Source organism: Petromyzon marinus, chromosome 2 (genome assembly GCF_048934315.1).
Source record: "Petromyzon marinus isolate PM22_M1 ecotype Great Lakes invasive population chromosome 2, UKy_Petmar_22M1.pri1.0, whole genome shotgun sequence".
NCBI classification, from domain to species: Eukaryota; Metazoa; Chordata; class Hyperoartia; order Petromyzontiformes; family Petromyzontidae; genus Petromyzon; species Petromyzon marinus.
Genome location: NC_133668.1, coordinates 12,320,669 through 12,334,285, shown reverse-complemented (window position 1 = coordinate 12,334,285; position 13,617 = coordinate 12,320,669).

Here is a 13,617-nt window from a genome sequence, read left to right as displayed (position 1 = left end):
AAGGCGGCCAGGCGTGGTTCCTAACTGCATCGCCCTTATTGGTGCTCACTTAACAGCACGTCCCCCAGCGGCTTGCATGGATGCACAGGGATCTTTGTTTTGGTGAATTATATAACTTAAAAAAAGTATTATGTTGCATGATAATGTTTGAGACATCGTCCACCATGCAGTTTCCTTCACCAAGGTCTGACTTTCCAACAAAAACACCCATCTCAACGTGTCCTTGCGTCCCATTAAATGACAGTGGGGTTGCATTGAGAAGTAAGCGAAGTTACTCCACTCATACGAATGAATTAAACGTAATTAAATATTAAAGAAATATTTTTGCAGCTCTGACGATATGAAAACTTTGTAACGGTTTTACTTAATACAAATTAAGTGAGCAAAACATTTATTAAGAAAAGGCCATGACATGAATCTTAACTGAATATCAATTATAAAATAGTAGAAAGTGTGAAATATGTGTTACGAAATAATAGGGATAAAAAAGATAGACGATGCAAGTGTTTAATTGTTGAAATCAAACACCGAGCACGGGATTTGATAAAACACATTATCACCGATTGTGAATGCTGAACATTCGTGTAGTCCCTGACAGACTAGTTTCACTGGATCGGGGACATGATACGAGATCTGAATAGTTTCAGGAGATATCAATGTAGTTACGCGGGAGCTGCATCAGAATTTCAAGTTGGCGCACACTAAAGACATTAGTAGTACAATGGTAGGGAGAGAGCGAAGAAGGTAGCTGTGCGTATGTGTATGGGGTTGACATGTGTATGGGGCTGAATGTCACAAATGTGACTCCATGGCGACACAAGGTGGAGGTCTGGGCCGCAATTGAGAAGAATTTGGAACGAGAACATTGAATCTGAGTGATGAGAGTCGAGCTGCTTTGACTTGCGAGCTGAAACGCACGCAGCCCACGCACCACACTCCCATCAGTGACACATGCTCTGCACATTCACAGCAACAGCACTTAGCACTCGTATAGCCCACACTCACACAGCTGGCTGCTCGGAGTGAGTGCTGTTCGCGAGCACCTATGAAGGCCAACACGGTGTAAGAAGAGGTGGTACGCCCATAACCGTTCCTGGCCGCCTTTGTCTCTCCGGTGCTGATATTTACACGCCACGCACGCAAATGAAGCTGCATTGACTTATAAATGTAAGCCCAGGACCGGTTCAGATATCACTCGCCATTGATGTTAACTGTGGCTGGGAATTGAACTCAGATGGCCGAATTCCTAACGCAGTGTGCTAACCACGCAGTGCGCCACCACCTCACATTCACAATACAACAACAAATACACACGCCGGCGTGAGATCAGCATCGTTTTCATGGCTCGGTTTAATTCGAAGAGTTCGGCTCTGTTCATAATTTTGCATTAAAGATCTGTAAATAGTGATCGGCTCATTTGTATACGGTACTATAATTGAAGATAATAGGGTAGAGTTGGTTGGCCAAAACACTAATTGCACAATCAATTCAAAAGCGTCCCTAATTATTTTTCTTTATGAGTATACAGTCACTGTTGCCTTGCACATGACTCATCGCTTCACACACACACACGCGTGGGCTACACCGTGGTGTGATCACCTGTGTATTAAACAATGGGGATATCTACAGGTCTTTTGGGAGCGTTTTGTTTCACACAGGAAACACTGCCCATACTGCCCACTTGGTTTCACAATTAATGCCGTATTTGTTTTTTCCCAGGACGCGTGCTGTGTCCGTCAAAACCCAAATCCTTGGAAAGTTGCTTTGATGATCTGTCTATGATTGGAGGGGGGGGGGGCACACAGATGGTTGGCGCTGGTGTTCATAAGGGGGAGGGCACAGGCCTCTTTTATACCAACCACATAAAACACTGCCTGGTGCTCGCCTTGAACTTCCTACTCTAGCACCTTCACCCCCCGCCCCTCCCCGTTAAAGGACATTGCGCAATTTCCGCCACTAGAGGTCGCTACGGGTCACGGGTTCCAATGTGCCAAATGCACTGGAAATCACCGGACGCAAACGTTTCCACAGCGTAGGTTTATTTTAGGCCAAGGCTGCGTCATTTTGTATCACACAGGGACAGTTTCCATCAGGGGGTCCCCTGGGCTACAATGTATACATTTTGGAATCATTGAGATGAGATTTGTTTTAAGGCACTTGAGATGCTGAGGCATTTAAGCGCCCATGAAATCAAAATCCAATATTTACTCATAACCGTGACCGAATTTTAGCTGCTTTCTATGGATGTTAAGTGCAATACTCCACATGAGGCAAATTACTTGGTTCACTGGTGATGTGGATAATATATTTGAGGTATTAAGTAAAGTAAAGTCAATTTTATTTTAATATAAATACGAGGTGCCTTTCCGGCGCAAATCTGCAACTCAAGGCGCCAGACTTAAGGCAAGATAGAACCTGAAGCTGACCTTCCCCTCAGTAAGTTAAACCAATCAACTACTGGGCCGTAACTTTTGGGAGCCCAAATTGAAAACAATATTTTAGCAGATTTTTATTTCGAAGAATAGATTCCACATTTGGGCAAAATGCCAGATGTCCATCCATTCTATAACATCATTATAATCTGCTTGCCATCAGTCATCATCGAATATATCAAAATTGATACAGTGAATGCAGTCTATTAATACAGCAACTTAATTTCACAATTTGCACCTTTATGAACAAAAACATCTCTAAATTGGTATTGAAAGTTTGAAAGCCACAAACAGTTGCATAGATCAAATCGTGATGATGCCACAAAGTTTGCATCAATTCCCACTCAGTGAGGACATTGTGGGGGCTGATGCTCCCCTCCTCCTCTCCCCCTTCCTCCTCTTCTCCTTCCCGCCGGGTTGCCGCCGATCGAGTGATCGGCCTCCCCGCATCCGCGTCCTCTCTGTGGGGCGTGACTCGTGGCTGGCTCTCCACCGCCTCGTGTTATCCTGACTCCCTCCCCCGCGTAAACCACCACTCACGCTGCGGTGGCTGCGTGCATGCGCACAACCGTACCTGCGGCTCACCACGTGCACGCACAGCCACCCGTACCTGCTGCGGTGGCTGCGTGCACGTTCATGCCTGCTCAGGTTGCTTGCCCCAAGGTTCCTCACGGACGTGCTGGTAGTCGGAGGGACGAGGGTCCAGGAGGTCTCTGCCTGGGTCGTGTCCTAGCCACGCTCGCCAGCGTCACTCGGACGCTCGACTGGCTTGAAGTCTGGCTGGTTCCCTCGCTGACTCGAGGAGAAGAGACTTACGTTTTTCCTCCTCTCCCCTTTTATCCCCTCCCAATTCCAAAATTTCTGGCACAATTCGGTTGCCCTCCCAGCCAATCGGGTGCTTACCCGTGGCCTAATCCCCTCATTTCAAAGGACCAGGGTGGCATTGTATTGCGCAGCCAATCGGGTGCCTACCTTTTGATGTTTTTCAATCGGTGCCCCGCATGGAGAGCCACTGAGTCTGCGGCTGCTGCCGCTTTGCTCTAGCCCGCTTGCCGGGTGTTCTGCTCTCCCCACGGCTCTATTCCCCGTGTTCGGTGTGTGCTCATCGCGGTTGCTCAGTGAGCTCGCCGTGGCCATACAATTTTAAGTTAATCCACGGGGCCGCAATGCAATTCGGCCTGGGGGAGGGGGGGTCGGCCAATCTCCTGGCACTGGGAAACTGAGACATCCCCACGAGGGAGCTCTTGGGTAAAAACCCAGGGTGCCAAGTGACCCCCCCCCCCCCCACGAAGCCCTACGTGGGGGTATGTGTGTGTGTTCGTGTGGGGGGTTGCGAGGGGATAGCAGCGCCGGCAGAGTTGCTGTTGCTGCGTCACCACAACATATCTCGTTCTACTGTATGCAAGTAATTAGTGCATTCCTTTAACATTTCAGACAAGTAATAAAAAGTGCTGTAGCCCAAAACTTACATTAAAAATGTAGTGACTGTCAGCATCACTACTGGATGCACACCCATACTCACACGTGTGACGTCACTATGTCGGGGAGCGTCACTGCCACACAGGCCTGCACACATACATATGACGTCATCCTGTCCGGAGGCGAGAATGACGTCAGGGCCGGTTCAGGCATCGGAGCGGCCACGGGTGTGGTGTGAGGACATGGCACTCTGTGTGACCCCGGCTGGACACGTGACCGGATCCCAGTAGGGGCCGGGGGCCCGGGGGACACCTTGGGGGGGCACGTTGACAGCAGGGAGGCTTCGAGACGGTTCTCGTAGAGAGGCGTGTTCGGGGTGGGGCCCGGGCACGCCGAGGCCCATTTAAGCAGCCTCTTCACAGGGTTCGAGGCTGCTCGTGTCAAGAATGAAGAGGCATCGTGAAGACGTCCCAAGAGAGTCAAGCCTCCAGTCAGCGTGACCAGCCAGTAGCCCACCTGGCTGGGTCATGCCAGTTGCATCCGAGAGTCTGTGTTAGAGAGGGAGATGGTGTGTGTTAGATAGAGTAGGTCGGTGGACACCACCCTATGTTAACAGTGTTAAGAAAATAATAAATAGTGTTGCCTCCCAAGACGTCGTGTGTGCGCCTAATTACAAATATATGAAAATCAAACGTTTTGATTATTTATATATGAGTAGGGAGTTTGTACAAAGCTGCTCAGGGTCGACTTGGCCAAGCATCCCTTTAGGGTAGGTAGAATTACTCCTATTTTGGCAGTCAATAGTGATGTTCCCTTTCCATAAGAATGTGGAATTTACACCACTGGCTGAGGGCCACCAGTGGAGATGAGTTCTGCCCCATGTTCGTTCGGGCTTTCATCCAGCAATAGATAAATGAAACCACAATTATGGTTGAGTGACTGATGTAAGTACTAATGATTTTTTAAAAGGACTAGAAAGCTGAAAGTTGGTGCTAATGTAGCCATATATATAAGTGAATATCAAACTATCACTATACCAATTTTTGTTAATTATAAATTGGAATATTCAGACCTCAAATTTTTGGTCTGGAGGTTGATTGCATTCACTCAGAGAGCAAGGTTAGCCGATAGTTATTTTTAGCTTGGTATTGTATATGATTCTCATCATCAGTGAACACAATAATTTGCCTCCCATGAAGTGTGATGCTAAAGCTGATCTGAAAGGAAGCATGTAAATCCTACTACAAATTACAAGTATTTCATGATGACGGTGGTGATGATGGTGATTATTTTTGCCGTTGATTTTTGCATTATTAAAAACATTACAAGGCCTGCTGTTTTCTAAACAACCGTGACTGGACTTAAATCTTTCACATTAGCCTAATGCATAACTTGGCAGTGAAATTGCCTTCTCATTCATGTGTAGTGACATCGGGGATGTCATTGAATGGTGCCGGCCCGGGAGGGTCGTGGCGTGCGATGTTCCTACGTCGCGGACAGCACTGGGTGGGTTGCTGTGTGATGCCGGCTTTACTATACAGTAGCACCGTCATCACGTACACACCGTAGATGGGTGTAGTACCAGCCCTAGCGGGGCTTGGTGAGCGCTGGGATAGCGCGGGAACCGCGCATAGCGTGTAGTGCGGGCTCCCACAAGGGGGAGCGGGAGAGTGTTAGTCCAGGGACATGGTTTCCCTGGGCCATGGCACTCTAGTTGACCCCGTAGACACGTGATCTGGAGTGTCCACAGAGAAGGCCCCAAGTGGGGGGGCTAGGGGGTGAGCACGTGTCCAGGGAGAGCTCTCGAGAGGGATCGAGAGGTAGCTAGAACGCTCGAGAAAGCAGGCGGGGCCTGGGCGGAGCCATCCCCGACCCGGGAGGATATAAGGTGGGTCCCTGAGAGGGACCGGGGTCACTTCGTTCTACAAGCTGGAAGCTCCACGTCCTACAAGGCATCAACACGTGGCCGGGACCCGAGTGAGGGTCCGACCCTTCGTAGCTGTAACTCCTCCGTATGGTGTAGTTAGCTGGGTGGTCACCACCCTAGGCTATATCTGGTAAAGGGGCAGTTACCCCTTTGTGTATTACGTGTTGATATAATAAATGTGTTGCCTCTAAAGAATAACGTCTGCGACTCAGTTGGACTCACTACACATGTAATAAAGAGATTCTATTAAATATGGTTAATAAGTTGCAAATACTCAAAGTGTCTCGTGGCTCAAATTGCTTATGCAAGGCAGAACTCATCTCAGGAAGCAGCCAGTGGAGGAAAGGCCACATTTATTTATAGGATGACCACTGTCAACTTACTACAAATGGTACTCTATTAACTCTGAGGGATGATTCAAACTCATGATCTGTGAGTCAAGAGCTCTGACCCTAGCACCACTCAGCTCAATAATGATAGCAAATTGACCCGTTATAACTACTTGTTTCCATGTTCCACACGTTCTAAGAAAAGCACACATTTTGGTCGTCAACAAGCATTGAAGCTTTTTTAAGATTATAATCATCATACCGCGGTTTAATGGAACGCATGTGAACAGTAAACTGTGGTGCACTCTAGACTCAAACGTGAAGTGTGGTGCGGCTACTAGGACCGCCGGTGACTGCATTATATTTATTACACACCTTGTCTGCTCGCGGCTCAGGTCATCACTCACCTGCCCACTCATGGGATGGGACCCTCTGATGGGGCGAAGCTGAGTTTTTATTTCATATGCACACTTATGCTGCCTTAATTGTTTTGACAGCGTTTTTTTTTTTGGACCGGTCGGGTTTCAAGCACCACGGATTTGCATTTCTTGTTGAACTAACTGCAGCGCTCTACAGAGAAATTGTACATTCTCAGAATACACCTGGGGGCCATCACCTCATAAAGGGTGCAAAGACAAAAACAAAGATCCGTCATATAGCCTTAACATATTGTTGGTGCAAATGCTGTTAGGGAGCACCTATTTCACAGGCATATGGACTGATTAATAAATTAACTGGGAATTCATTATTTTTCGATTTAAAGCTTTCGTGACTGTAAGGATTCATCTTCTTTGGTTCTTTCGGTAAAGTCACGTATTCTCATTCTACGTGACTTTACCGAAAGAACCAAAGAAGAATTCATTATTTGTGAATGTGCAGGGTGGGGAACACGCAAGTGGCCAGTCAATGTATTTTCCACATTTGGTGCATCTCTGTTGAAATTCTATCGCCTCACGAGCAGAAGCCTCGGTCTCCATGGGGCTGAATGAAATGCAGGAGTAACGAAGGCAGTACCTTTGTTCAGCCATCTTCTGAGTATTGTGAAACTGCATGTAGGTAATACAGGTCTGGGTGTTGGGGGAATTCACTTTCATTTCTTCATAATGAACGACATAAAACTCGGGGAAGAAGTGGCATAATGTTCAACGCACCGCGATACGAACCCGGTGACGCTAGTTCAATTCCCTACCATAACTAACATCGGTCGCGTAATGTCTGAACTGGCCCTGGGCCACCAACTTCATACAGAGACCATAAATCTGCAATGGTTTGATAAAGGGGCTATAAATTATGATAAATACTCAATGTACTGTTGCAGATCAATGTGGGTAATAAATATAAATATTGTAGGCCTGACTGCTGATGAGATCCAGAAGGTGGAATCCATCTGTACCTCTGATTAGCACAGTTGACTATGTACAGTGCGAAAGCAGTTCAACATATATACATTAAAAATGTTATAAAATATATATATATAGTTTTGAAAACCCAGAGGCTGTTGGACTAAGACAAATATTTATAATGCAGTGACAAATTGTATTATTTTTTATTTAATATAACCAACTATAATTCTGTAAACCACATAAGTGCAAGTTTGTGCAAATACAAAAAAATTATCAAATTAGCTGTTGCCTTATTGACCTTATTTACTAATCGCTTCACTCTTACACTTTGGCCATATTACTGTATGTTCAGCTCATTTATCGTCTATCTGATGTGATATCGTATTATCTAAGGATGATTAAAATTAATGATAATACAAGGTGATCCGTTTATAGGTACCAAACTAAAATCATTATGGACTCATTATGTACTGTAGAAAAAACGTTATTTCAAATCCTCAATACATCTCCTACAAATTGGAATGCACTTTATACATCTTAACAATCTCCTCTGTAAGATACATGAGCCATCACTTTCACAGCAATGTATTCAATCAGCTGCTGAGAAGAAAGTACGAGGGCCAGTAGAAATGAATGCTGTATCTATAAATGTGTAGTGATATAGCGCTGGCTGCTGGCGGTAAAAGGGTAACTCTTTCTCCTGCGTCAGCAGTTCTCCTGCTGTGTTTGTCTCACCTGATGACGGTTGCTTGTGTTGCTATCGATACATCGTGATCTATTAATTTTCTATCTACTTGACTTTGCTGAAAGAACCAAAGAGTATACTAAGATGAGTAATACTTCATCATTAGACCTCCTTTGGCATTTCCAAAATGTAATAATAGGGGTTTTCCCCTTTTTTCTGGCCACAAAACTGAAACCTTTTTACAAGGATTCATGTCTGCATTAACCACAATACCGGCACCAATTGGGTCGAGGCTCAAAAGAAAGCCGTCCCTTGGTGTGGACCAATCAGTTTCAAGGACAATGCATATATTATCATAGTGTGTTTTTTGTTTGCATTTTGACTGCAGGTATTGTGGTTAATGCAGACATGAATCCATGTAAAAAGGTTTCAGTTTTGTTGCCAGAAAAAGGGGAAAACCCCTATTATTATTATATTATTATGAGTAATACTGTAAACCTTTCTGGGAATAACTGCAAGTAAAAGCAGGGCATTTAAAAGCGGGACATTTCAGGACACATCTGCGTTGTGCGCTGTGTCCGTGAGTGTGTACACACAGTGAGCTCGGGTTGTTGGGTTCATGGCGCAGTTTGATAACCACCACGCACGGTTCCAGCTAAAGGATTATTATTCTTACGATTATTCAAACTTAATATATCACGGTGTTTGTACTTTGGCGTTCTTCAACCATTGTTTAGTTTGTGTATCGTTACAGTTTTAGTGAATGTGATTGGACCATGTAGTTTTAAAAGTTGCATCAGTTAGGTTGAATGGGTCATTTTAGTTAGCAAATACAAGGACTATTATTTTGACCATATAACTTTTGCTTGTGGACATAAGCAAAAATTTGGTGACTACTGGAATAAATGTAACAAAATAATCCTGTGTTAATGGAATGGAAATATCTGTAAATATTTAACATTTTAGACTTAAATGAATGTTTCTTTAAAGGAAATATGGTTTTTGGCTTCAGTGAAAAATTTCGGGCTGACCTAACCAATTTATATATATTTTTTTAATGTTTCTAAAAAGGCAAGGAATTCATATTGCAGAGAGCAAAAATTGGTTTATGACGTGTTACTTTTTTATCAGCACTTTCAAATATTAGCTTAAAATGTCTACCAAAATATAAAGTATTTCTATATATAATATCAGTAATGTAGATTCCTTTGCAGTCATCGTTTATCTCCCTTATATGCACATGTTTTTTCTGCAATGTCATGCCAGCCAAAAATCTAAAGCAAAATAAAATCGCAGAAACAACATTATCGTTTGGGTCAACTTTTATTTTTAATTATGTCACGTATGATTAATGCCTTAAAGCTTGCTGCTATTTTCCCAGGTAGGGATAAATGTAGATGTGGTGATTATAATGGACTTGGTAGTGATGTCGACACTTTTTTTCGACTTTATTTTTGAAATCGTCGTAATGTGCCAACTAATGTAAGAGGTCTGTTGTCCCAACATGCGCAAGTGTCTGATTTAAAGTAATTTAGCACAATTAGTTTAAACACAGCCAAATTCCTTTCATCTGCAAATAGTTAGACCCCTCATAGCCATCCCACCTTGTTAAGCTAAAGTATTATAATAAATATTGCCACCCAATAATTAGCTGAATAACTGAATAATCATTGCTCGTGCGAATGTAAATGCCAGAATGGTGTGGGCAGAGTACTCTATGAAATATTCTTAAGCATCTTCATCCATGATCAATCCACTGCTACGTGAAAATGTCTCCCCAGGACGTGCCATCTCTCATGGTTCTGAGACATAACAATCAACCTAGTATCTGCACACAGGTTGATTCCATCATTCCATCTCCTTGGTGGCCACTCTCTCGTCATTCTCAACCAATGGCCAACAACCTTTCTAGTGATGTGTCCTGCCCAAGTACATTTGCTTTTATTAATGCTAACAAAGACAACACAATTATTTTAACCCAAACATCTTGGGCACAAATCAAATGGGGTGGGGTGGGAGAGGAACATTTTACTGCAATTGTTTTTCATGGTTTTTTCAATTCGCCCAAACTATCACGCATGACTGCAACAAATGCAGATGGGACACGCGTAATACTGTATGTGTATAATGTGTACCTCATCCATGAAAAACAAAACAAAATTCCATTTATGGAGTGAAAGAGAAAATATTCGAAAACGCATCAATTAAAATTCGCCAACCGAATTAGAAAATCCAACCAGACATCCCTTCTTACTTCCCGACGTTTAGGTAGCATGCTTACGGCGTTGTCATCAGTGCGCAGCATTTCGTGCCTTCGTTTCGGTCGGCTCCTGCCAGGAGGTGCCCTCCTGGACTCCGCTGCCAATGGGCTAGGATCGCTGAATGCTTTTGAGGGTCGAGGCCCTCTCACAGGAGTGAATTGACAGAAGGTGCTGTGCATAGTTAATCTACATTGATGTTCTGTTTTTTTTTCCACAAGAAGCTAAACATCCATTTATGGAATTTGGCTAAACATTCCAATGCAGGATCCTCCTAATAAAGTGTGGCTTTCCTGGATAATGTACAATTGTATTACTATTCACACATGCAGGAAATAGTGCTTTTGGGGTGGATTGAACGTGCCATACATGACGACATTGATATTTGCCCTTGTATACCTCGTTGGTTTATCCAGTAAACACTTTGGCATTTTATTTCGATTGAAAGCTTTCGTGACTGCAAGGATTCATCTTCTTTGGTTCTTTCGGTAAAGTCACGTAGAATGAGAATAAAATAATAAATTAATAAAATAAAATAACACTATTAAATTCTCACGACGTTTCGGCCACAACACAAGTGGCCTTCATCAGGTGAAGGGACGAGACTGTCTGGAGGACAGCGCTGGAGAGAATACAGCCAAGCTCAGACCGATGAAGGCCACTTGTGTTGTGGCCAAAACGTCGTGAGAATTTTATTGTGTTATTTTATTTTATTAATTTATTATTTTATTCTCATTCTACGTGACTTTGCCGAAAGAACCAAAGAAGACTTTGGCATTTATGGACGTTTTATAAACACACATTTCATTGCCTATCTCTCTCCTAAAATGAACCATTTTCGTGCAGGTATATTGATGGTTTTTTTTCACAACGTTAACGCTGTGAGACATGGCTCCTGTCATCATCAGCCACGGTCTATTCAATTCTGGATGAGGCCTCCCCAAGCCATCTCCATCTGTGAGTCTCGCAATCCAATGATCCATCTAGCTCTGGCACATGAGCTGATGCCATTGCTCCCTGTTGTTGGGTGCAGGCTGGTTGTTGTGCGCAGGGTGTAGTCAGGCTGTTGTTATATTATAGCCTTCAATTCATGTAGTGTGTCGGCACTGTTACACAAATACACGCATATGCACACGAACACAATTTTACATGTTGCTTTTTCATCATCAAGTTCAGCCTTCCAAAAGCACTCCCACCTGCTTTCGTCTGCCTCGGGTAATTATTGAAGTCCATCTTCAACAACTGCCCGAGGTGGTGTGTCTCGCTCACAGATATCTGCAATTACTTAGCGAGCGGATGTGTTGTGGCAGCACCGTTGTAGTTCTCTGTTACGTGCGATTCACTTACAATAAATGTGTGCCCAATGTCCGTGTGTGCACTGCGCGGCAGTGCAGGGCCCCACCGCGTGAGTGATTGTGATGAGGCAGCAGCCTTGGCTTGGCTTGAGATCAAATCCTCATTTGTCGTGTCCGGTGGTGATTCCCGTTAATTTTGTTTAGTCCAATCAATGCTCGGCTGACATGACACGCGAAGTGTTTTTTTTCTTCCCTCCACTCGTGGCACTTGCGTATTTTCTCGTGTTATGAGTTCTTTAGAATACACATCCATCACTGCCAGTGAGGTGCATGTCGGCGCTACCCCAACTCGGACCGCATTTTGATTGCAGAAATGTGTTTTGGCAATGCAAAGAAAACAATAAAAGCAGCTGACTTTCATGTAAATGTATCAATCAAGCGTAATTTTGTATCTTTTGTATAAATTACAATTTACTGAGGAGGTTTTTTGCGGTTGTGCCGTACAGCTCTGCGATGCGTCATCAAGTTAATGTAAAGTTAATGTGCGACGTTTTTGCTCTTCATGAACTGATTAAATCAGAAACACACCGGGGAGAAATGAATTACAGATTATTCAGCATTCCCATAATTTTATGTGCGGCAATAAGAACTCCGCACGGCACTCAATGAAAACGTAACGGCCAGTTAAACAAGTATTACTCGTTCCTTCATAGACAGTTTGTTTCAATAACGCACATCTTCCATTTTTTTTGCTGGTTAATAGCAAAGGTCACATTTAATTTTTTCAAAGTAAAATTTGTTGCATCTGTGACTTATTGCTGGGTTTAACACGATTTGGACACAACCGTTGTACGTGGGATGGACAGATCACTTCAGTAAACCAACAGCAGTAGCCCACGTGGTTGCCCGTTTCAACCATAAATCACCACGCCACACTTTCCCGTTTCAGGAATGGCTCCGAATTTCCGTAAGATTTCAGCAAGGCGCATGAACACAACTGCGAGTAGCCAGAAGCCACCTGCGCCGGATTAGAGAAGCCCTCGAATTTCAGCGGTTATTATTCCGACAGAGCCGCTCTGCTCAAGTGATCGTCACATCAGTTGTCACTGTAATGTGGAACAGTTTTTCACTTCCAGAAAAAAGGGGGTAATATTTTACCCATTATTGTATTTTTGCCTTTTTTTATTCCATGGAGCATATGCCTAGAACAGTGACCGTCTTAAATACCTACAGCGGTGACCGTCCTAAATAAAGCATCGTCAAAACTGGCCGCGTTACAGTTCGCATCGTGGCTCGAATTTGTTTCAAGTTCCAGCAGCCTTTATGAAAGTGAATGTGCAGCCCTGCAATTGCTTGGTCACACCACTGGTTTTAGAAATACCTTAACTAATGGGAGCTCTAAAGAGTCCCTTTAGATGGTACTATATTTTTCCTACTCTTCGACTTGTAAGAAGTGGGAGTATCTACACTCTACCCCACCGTACACAACCTGCCAATCGACGAACTGTGGTATCCCCAATTACACTGCTGGGTAGAAACTCGCCCATTGTGACTACCGCTGTAGCGGGAGATGGAATCAAGCCGGCAACCAGGCTGCGAACCATTACACCACTGTGGTAGCAGTGTCCTAGCAGTTTCTACACAATTATGAAAAATGTGTTTCTCTCCCTCAATGTGTTTCTCTCCCTCAAATGCCCTCAGCACACCTCAATTTTGAAGCTTGGGGTCAAGGTTACACAAAGAAGCACAGACCCCCACTCAGCAGTGACAGCACAACAGTGACAAATTACTCACCAAGTCGCTTTATTAGTGAGGAGCCAAAGGGTCATGACCCCTGAACTTTGCCCTTCCAACCTTGCTTGCTTGCTTCAAACTGGTAGAATGCAAATTGTTTCCATGCCACGTATGTTAGCGGCATAAACAGCTCTT